A 9,526-nucleotide genomic window follows, 5' to 3' on the forward strand; every position below is an offset into this window, starting at 1 on the left:
AGGGTGGTGAGGGTGTCCTTGGGGGAGCTTGGCACATCCCCTGGAGTCGGGGAGACTCACTGGGGAGGAGCCTGCACCACCAGCGGGGAGAGCAGGTGCCCCCTCAGTTGTGGTCCATATAAGGAACCGTGGAAAGGGCAGCACTGGGCTCTCCAGACGGGTCCTGGCAGAAAGAGCTGCTGGAAAGGTTAGGGGTTGTTCTGCTGGCAGGGCTGGGGGAATACGGCTGCCCCCTCCTGAGGAGATGCCAGCCACAGAGAAGGCTCAGCCCCCAAACAGCCAGGCACCCCATCTCAGGGGGAATGCAGCGGCGGGAACCAGACCAGGAGCAGGCCTTCAAGGAAAACAAGCACCCCACCGCCGACCCCTCTGCTCCAAGGCGCCCCAGAGAGAGAAGGAGACAAAGCCCTTGCTCCCTTCCCGCTTCTAGAGCGGAGCTTTGACCCAAGACTTGGAGTTTTGGACTGGCCTGGTCTGAGTTTTAACAATGCAGAGTGCCTGAAATACGTTCAGATCAGCCCGTTGTGAGGACCCAGCAGGGAGGGACTCAGCAGAGTGTGACGAAATGAAGCAATTAGGAAAAGTAAGATGGTTTAGGCTTGGAGCCCACGGAGTCGAGATTCCCCAATAAACTGGTTCTATAATGAAGGATGGAGGTCATTTCAGACCATGTTAAGTACTGTGCAGACAATAAAATGAAGCTGTGATAGCTGGTGATTGGTGAGGTAACTGGGTTAGGTGGGCAGGAAGAAGTCTGAGGAGAAGTGACATTGGAGCTAAGGTCTGACCACCACATGGCCATCTGGGGGAGGAGCCATTCAGCAGCAAGGACAGCAAGTGCAAAGGCCAGAGGTGCGAACAAGCTTGCAGAGTCCAGGAACGTCAGGCCAGTGAAGAGACTGTCTGGTGTGTTGCCAGAAAAAGCAGAAGGAGGTGAGGTCGACAGGGGCCGTACTGGAAGGAATTTGGAGTCTATAGCAAAGGCGACAGGAAGCCACCGGAGGATGGACATCATAGCTTTCTTATGCCCTCAGTGCCCTGCACGGTTTGGGGAATGTAGTAAGTGGATATTAATTATGTCACTTCCCTGGAAACCCCATCCTCAATGAGCAAACGTTTACAAATGCATGCCGTGTCTGATTTATTCAGTCAACATGTGCCAAACATCTACTAGTGTTGGTCCCCATGCTAGGAACTGGGGACTTATTGGTGAGTATATCAAAATTCCCTCCCCTCGGAGCTTACATTCTGGCAGAGAGAGAGAGGTTCAGCGAAACAGGGAAATGACTGACAGAGCTCAGTACTGCAGGGAGCGCTGCGGGTATGCCAGGGAGGGAGATGGGAAGGTGACACAGGGAGCTCAGGACAGATCTCCTTGAGAAGCCGACATTTAAGCAAGATTGGAGAGTGGGCAGAGCAACTGGCACCCCCTGGGCGTGGTTGGTTCACTGACCCCTCAGAGGTGGGCGTGACCACGATGGCCCATCTTCTACTTTCTTTCACTGGCGCCCAGCACTGGGACGCAAAAGATGGACACTGGCTTTGTATACGGACTTCAGGGGGTTACGGAGTTGGATGGGAATCAGGCCCTGTGCGAGAATCACCTACATTCCATAGAGGAGAAAGCTGAGCCACACTTGACTCCTACACCCCAGTGGAACCCCGAAAGCACCCCAGCCAGGGTCTCCCAACTGCCGCAGGAGGGCACGGGAGCAAATGACTTCTCTCACTGTCTCCTCTGGGATTGAGGAGGAAGTTTCTGTTCACTGCCCTCCACCGTTTCCCTCCCGCTGTGAGGAGTGGTTGCTCCCTGGCTCTCTGAAGCTGACCTTCTGCAGTCTCTTTGGCTGCCTGCTGACACCACTTGGGTTCACCCACCAGGAGGGCAGGGAAGCCAGGCGACTGGGGCGGGTGCGGGGGGGGGGGGGGGGGGGGGAACGACACAGCAGGCCAGTCACATCTGGAGTGGGTGTTCAAAAACGTAAACCGGTAGGTCCCCCAATTCAAACACGATACCTCTGTGACACGGAGGCACTTTCCTTTGTTGGGGTCCACTTTCAGATGTGGATGGTGTGGGAGGCAGCCCCTGGAGGGGTCTCCGTACCCAGTGGTCCATCATGACACTGTTTCTGCCGTGAGAGCCAGCCGTGGAGATGCCCGTGGCTGTGAAGGTGCATTGGTTAGACTGTCTTCTACCAGGAGACTCAGGGGCAGGAGGCAGCCTGCTTCAGTGTCTGTGATAAAATACATTCATCTTGGTGCTAAAATGTTGTGTTTTGAAGAAATGGAATATTGAAAACTAAAAATTTCCTGTCCAAAACTGGGGTGGCAATAAACAGATTCAATTGAGCCCAGGACAGAAACCCAAATCTGTCGGAGGTTTGCCCATTCTGAAGATGCAGAGGGAAGCCTTTGGTTTTGCACCTGTGGGCCCCATTCCTGTATCCATCTCTGTGCAAGGGCCCTGCTTATCCCAAAGATGACGGAGGCTCTACCCTTGAGCAGGTCAGGTCTAGTGGGCAGGGAGGGTTTCCAGGGACCTTGCGGCAAAGTACCTGATGCTACCCAGGAAAGGGCATTCCAGACAAAGGAAATAGCATGTGCAAAGGCCCTGAGGCATGAAGCTGGGGGCCCTCTTGGGGAATGAGGAGTGCAGTGTAGGGTGAGCAGCTAGTGGGTGCCCAGCAGGTGAGAGGTTGGAGAGAAGGACAAAGCAAAAGCATGGAGCTTTTTGTACACAGAGCAGAGGAGTTGGGCTTTTTCCATAAAGGAGTGGGAATCAATGAAGTTTTAACAGAAGTTATTCACCTGAATTTCTTCTTTAGAAAGATCAACCTGGAGGGAATTGGAGGATGGAGTGGGAGAGGAAGTGCCTGGAGGTAAAGAGGCCAGTTCTGCGGCTGATAGGCTGAGGAGGAGACAAGGTTTTATCCATCTCTAGCACATTAGCAAAACCTTGGGAAACCTTGCATTTTCAATCCAACTTAGAGTTGTCTTCCCCTCTTTTCCTTAGAACACCAATTGATCTTTTTAATGCATTATCCTTTACTTACTTTAGAGACAGAAAAAACAGAGGGTAACTTCTTTGGGTTACAAATTGTTAGTGATGTAGCCAGGATTGAGAAGTCGGACTTGTCAGTCCTCTGTGGATTTTATGATATTTATGTATATAATGCCCATCCACTCTTCCTCTCTGCCAGTAAACAGAGCAGATAAATATGAAGAGGATGGCAGCAGAGAGCTCATTTACACCCCAAAAAGGCAAGAAGACTGGGAAGGCTCATTAGGAGAAAATATCGACCGGGCAGTGTCTGAGTTTTACCTGTGATTTGAGGGAAAAGTGCATTTTTTTTTTTTTGCCAGAGCCATTATGTAACTGGTTGTAGGGGCAGAGAGGGGTGACCCCAGATTGAGCGTGGGGACAGAGACCCAGAGAGCAAAGACAATGTCAGTTCCTGGAGGGTAGGGACACATCTGATACTCAGCATAAGTCCTCTAAAAGCCAGGGTTTCGTGGAAAGAGCACTGGTTTTATTGACATCAGAAGAGTGGAATTAGAATTGCAGCTGTGCACCCACGAACGAGTCACCTACCCTCTCTGATCGTCAGTTTCCCCGTTTATCAAATGAGCATAACAGCATCAACCTTACCAATTACTGTGTGTGGATGCAGAGATGCAATACCTCCTTTTACCACGCGTGGTCTATAGTAATGACCAACACGTAGTAGGTATTTCCAAATGTTCTTCAGTCACCATAAAAATAATGTATGCTTATTCCAAAAAAAAAAAGTCGGAAATGGAAATTATTCAAATCCTACCACCCAGAAACAGCCACCAATCCCATTCTAGTAGATGTGCTTCCATCCTTTTCTTCTGCATATAAAATTCTATACGTATTTTTTTAAATAAAAATACAATGCCATATATGCTATTTGGAATTTTTCTCTTTTCACTTAATATCTTGTGGACATCATTTCAGGCTTCACACGACCACTTTGTTTTTTTTTCAAATCATGAAAAATTTTAAACATACCCCAAAATAGAGAGAACCACACAATGGACACTCATTTACCCGTCAGCCAGATTCAGAACTTGCAAGAGTTTGCCACCCTTGCTTCACCCTATCCCCGCTTCCGTTACTGTTACTGTTAAAATAGTTTAAACCAAATACCAACATGCTGTCATATGTCTCTAAACCAATCTCAAGGCCATTATCACACCTGATAAAACGAACAATAATTCCTTAGGAAATACACCCAGGAATTACATCTAACACCCAGCTGAGATTCAAATTTCCCCAATTAGCTCCAAAAGGTTCTTTCCCAACTGGCTTATCACATGATCATTTTTAATGACCCCCTGTGGAAGGACACCAGGTTTCTAAGTTGTCACTCAGGAAAAGCACTGATGGCCACATTCTTTTGGGCCTACATGTGGACCCCTGTCCAATTATTTCTACAGGACCAGTTCCTAGAAGGGAGCTTTCCAGGTCAAAGCCTATGCACATTTCAAAGCCTTTTAATAGCATTTGACATTGCCCTCCAGATAAACTGTACCAATTTACACTCCCACCAGCAGGGACTGGCACCCTGGACAGCCCTGGGTTGTTAATGAAAGGAAATTAAAGGGAGAGAAAGCAGGAGAGGAGAAAAAGAAAAAGGAAGAGAGACCTGGAGTGAGAGGGGGCACAGTGGCACCACACAGTTCTCGGTGCCCCCTGGCTGCCAGCGGGCGCCAGCCTGAGCGGAGCTTGGAGAGCCAAGGGTCCAAGCCCATCGGTGACTGCACCAAATTAAGTCTTAAAGCAACGATTCAGTGGAGACCGAGAACAAAGCTGGAGCGAAGACCCTTCGATCCATTCTAATTAGGAGCTGCCTTTCCACAGAAACCAGGAACAGGCTGCCACAGCTGAAGGCAAAATAAAAAAAAAAATGCTGCAGCCCAGTGTGTCCTAGGCTTGTCTGTTTTCCTAAAATCCCAATTAAGAGCTCCATGCATTGGGCTCACAATCCCCTGGGACCCTGTTCTGAAGGTTACAGAATTCACATCGGGGTGAGGGTGTCCACCACTCAATGTGAGGAGACAGTTCTGTTCTTGCACTTGCGAAGGGTGGGAGAAGAGACCCACCTGTGACACATGGTAAGCGTCTCCCTTGCTGCTTCTTTTTTGATTGATTGATGACTATACCTTAAAAACTGAAATTCATTTCAGGTTTGAGAAGAGCAGATAAAATTCAGATACTTTTGAGGCCTGGCTCTATACGCACAAACGGGGCGCCGGCTGGTCTGGCTCCCGCAGCCTGCAGCGCGTTGGGGTTCACTCCACAGGTGGACGTCGTGAGGGTTTGCTCGACATGGCTGCTCTCTCTCCAGTTTGCACCATGATATTCGCATGTTGAGCACAAGCCCTCGGAGACGTAATCCAAGGATCAAAGCTGTCCAGCCTTCAGCTGACGAAGCCACGCCCACCGTAAGCACTGACTATGGCAACATAAGGACTCGGTGAGTTCAAATGCCAAGTCTACAATTTCCTGAGGTGCTGTATCGTTTCCAAAATGATGTTTAAATGAAGAGCACGCAGGATCCAGGTCATGGTGGGTTCTTGCTGGTGTTACAGAAAGTTTCCGAGTAGAGATCAGAAAACAGTTTCATGAACCGTATATCGGCAGTTCACACATATCTCAATTTTCTTGTGTATGGCGACTCTTTGAAGTGGGCGTTTGGCTCCCACTTCACAAAAGAGGAATCTGAACCCTCCAAAGGTGACAGGTGACGTGACTCACCTGGCCAGTAGGAGTCAGGACTGGCACCTGAGTTCCCTCCAACTTAGGCCTCATTTCAGGACCTCTGGCTGCCTTCTCAGCATCTGTGAGCCTTTTTTGTTGCAGATTCCAGCAGGAGCTCCCGTGCCCAGGGGTGTTGGGGCTCAGGAGCCGAGTGCAGGGCCCAGCAGGAAGGCTGAGCCCCTGTGACGCTTCTTTGGGCATGGATCTCCCCAAGGCCCCTTCCAGCCTGTCCCCTCACAACCTGCACAACAAGCCAGGAGGCCAAGGTAACGTTCCTATTTCACAGCTGAGGACACAAAGGACCTGCGAGCTTCCTTCCGAGTGCAGCTTTCCAGGAACACGCACAGCTGCTTTCCGGGATCTGTGAATCTCAGGAAACATCTTGGGGAAGATTGGGTTCTTCCCAACAGCCTTCCTTCAGCACCTCCCTGGTCTAACAAGCAGGTGGCAACAGCTCGGAGAAGCAGAGCGTGGAGCTGCGTGCCTGCACACAGCCTTCCCGGCTCTGGAGCCAACAGCCTCGGGGGCGGATCTCCACTCAGCCCTTCCTCACTAAGTGACCCTGGGCAAGTCACTTCGCCTCTCTGGGCCCTGATAGCAGCTCCCTCGGATGGTGGCTGAGGATTCCCAATGTGGCAACACTCCCTGTGCTGGGACAGTCCGTGTTCCTGCCTCATGATTTTTGTTGCTAACTTGCCCCCATCCTGGATAATCCCAAGGGGTTGAGTCTACTGCCCCCCACTCCTCATTCAAAGCATCTCTGGGGCTGGGACGCGGGGGTCCCTGCACATGACCTCTGGGAAGTAGTCTGCCATGGCCCCAGATAACCTGGGGAGAGAGCTGACTGGGGGCCAGGAGACCGGGGTTCAATTCCATCTCTTCCCCTCACTGGAAGGGCCTTTGCTCCAGGACCTCTGTCATGACTAGTTGGACTAACAGTCCCTGAGAGTCCTGAGCTTCTAACTTCTTTGGTTCTCCAAGCACAGCAGGCAAGCAAGAAGGGTTTCATGAGCACATCCAGGCACAGAGACGTGTCTCAATCTGCCCCGACTTTCTGAGCACCAACCGTGTGCCAAACCCTATTGTAGGTGCAGGGGCTTCAGGGCTGAACAGGAAAGGTGACATCCTTCTGGCCTCCTGCAGCACATGGTCCAGTGGGGGAGAGAGACAATAAGCAAGGGAACAGACACATATATAACCAAGTGGTAAAAGCTGCTCGGAGGAAAAGACCAGAGTCCTCTGAACAAGTCTACAAAGGAGGCCTGTTTTAGACTGGAGGGGTCGGGGGGGGGGGGAAGGGGTCGGGGTGTCCAGCAAAAGCCTTTCTGTTGAGGTTGCTCAACATGAAGGTGTAGGAGTTGGACAGTGAAACAGAAGTTATATACCAGCCAGAGGGAGCAAAGGTCCTGAAACAGAGAGGAGCAGCAGCCCCAATCCCACAGCAGCTCTAAGCAGAGCCTCCTCTGTCCCCACTTTCCCTGGGTTTTCACATGGCGCTTCTCTCCCAAACACTGGAACGCCCGTCCTTGAGAGACTAGCAGATACCAACTATGAGCCTTGAGCTAGGGTGGGGCTTGAACTCTCCGTTTCACAGCATGGTCAGCCCTGGGGTCCCATGCAAGACTGACCCAGCACCAAGCCTACCCACGGGCTGCAAAATCAGAGCAACGGCCTGAGGTAGGCCTCCACTGACCCTCGGAGGTGACAGGGAACGACAGCTACGTGGGGCAGGGGAAGCTCCAAGACCCCCAGACTTTAGCTGGACAACGGGGTGGGAGGCACGTACATCTACCCAAACCTCTCGTCTCATGGATGGGACGATGCAGACACTGGAAGTCCCAGCCCACAGCCCTCGCAGCCCATACACCATGTGACCCTGTGTTCTCTCCCTCCCTCCCTGTGGCAGTGCAGGGCATGCCCACTTTAGGGCTGAGGAAGCTAAGGCCCATGGAGGGGAAACAACGTGCCCAGCAACACGGCGAGCAAAGAGGGGTGGCAACTGAGCTTCTAGCGAGCACCGCTGTGCAGGTAACCTACGTCCTTCACCAGTTTTCATCCTCACAACAACCTTTTGAGGTAGATTCTACCCACTTTACAGACATGGAAACTGAGGCTCAGAGAGGTGAAGCCAATTAGACAACTTTAGTCAAGGAGTAAAACCCACATAGAACCTGTGCTCTTTGGGTCACTAAAAAGCAGCCCCAGTGGGCAAGCAGGTACCCAGGAAGGACACAGGCTGGGCACATCCGAATACAGGCCTGCGGGGAAGCCGCTGTCCTGGAGGATGTGCAAGGATAACGCCTGTAATCAACACTGTGAACTTTGGGAGTTGGAGAAAGGACCCCGGGAAGGGTGGAGGTAGGGGTCATAAAGGGGCCAGGAGGGACAGGTAATAGCCCAAGGACATACTTCCTGGGGCCAGGCCCATGGTAGGCCCTGGCCAAATGTGAGCTCCCTTAACTGCCTCCTTCAGGGACCCCAAGGAGGTTCTGCTGCCGCCATAAGCCCCCCCGTGAGGGGCCCACTGTGCATTCAGGGGCTCCCTGAGGCATCTGCAGGGCAACCCACATCCTCGCCCTCTCCTGCCACCCTCCCATCCTCCAGTCCTGCCTCAGCTGCACCAGAGCCCCCATGTTCTGCACCAGGCACTACTGGACGCCTGCCTGGGCGATGTCACGTCACCCCTGCCATGCTGCATGGTGCCCCTGGCCAGCCGAGCTCACCGGCCCCTCGAGAACAGTGACAAGGGCAGTGGAGCCCAGCCCAGCAGAGGCAGAGGAGGAAAAGGTGGAGCTGACAGACCCTCCGGACTCCGTTCAGCCCACACTCACTTCCAAGACCATCTGCTCAGGCGGTCACGGGCCACGCAGGGCACTGGGGCAGAGACGGCCGGCACCTGGCCGGCTACGTGCTGGCCTCCAGGGCAGCCTGGTCAGGAGGCCTGGCTGGCCTTCCCGCTGCAGCTGCCAGCATGGCTGGGCAGCAGGGGTGCAGGGCTATAGACAGACCCTCCCTGACAGAGGTCCCAGGGATGGGGGACAAGAGAGGACCCTGTGACCTAAGAGGGGACGAGCAGAGGCACCAAGTGTGTGTCACCCCTTGGGAGATGAACAATGTGGCTGGGCAGGGCATGAAGCCCCTCTGATGCCCGGGTACTCCCTGGCATTCATGGTACCACTCAGAGCTCTAGAGACCAGTGAGTGAACTCAATGCCCCTGCCCTGGTAGGTTTCCAGGGCCCCCCAAATAACTGCCACACCCCCAATCATCCCTTTGCATCTGCTTGAGCCCCTCTAATCCAGGTTTGCCTAGGTCACTGATGATGATGACGCTGTCCCAACATTAATCACAACATGTCACCTGATCTGCATAAAGCCCTTCAAAAGCCTCCTGTGTCCCTAAGTTAATGACCCAAATCCTTGTCCTGGCCTGCACACACACCTCACCAGACTCATCTTGTCTCCTCTCTCTCTCTCTCTCTCTTTCTCTCTCTCTCTCTCTCTCTCTCTCTCTCTCTCTCTCTCTCTCTCTCTCTCACACACACACACACACACACAGACACCACTGTTGGTGCTTTAGTTTCAAAGACTTTCTTTCAGTTCCGTGTTTACGTAACTCCCCTGTGCCTCAGTTCACTCATCTATTAAATGGGATACTTAATAGCATCTTAGTGTTTGGTTACCCTGAGACAAATGTTCAGGAGCAAATCATTATTTTTAGGTGATCCCAGAAGCACAGTCGT

Source organism: Rhinolophus hipposideros (assembly GCF_964194185.1).
Source record: "Rhinolophus hipposideros genome assembly, chromosome: 9".
NCBI classification, from domain to species: domain Eukaryota; kingdom Metazoa; phylum Chordata; class Mammalia; order Chiroptera; family Rhinolophidae; genus Rhinolophus; species Rhinolophus hipposideros.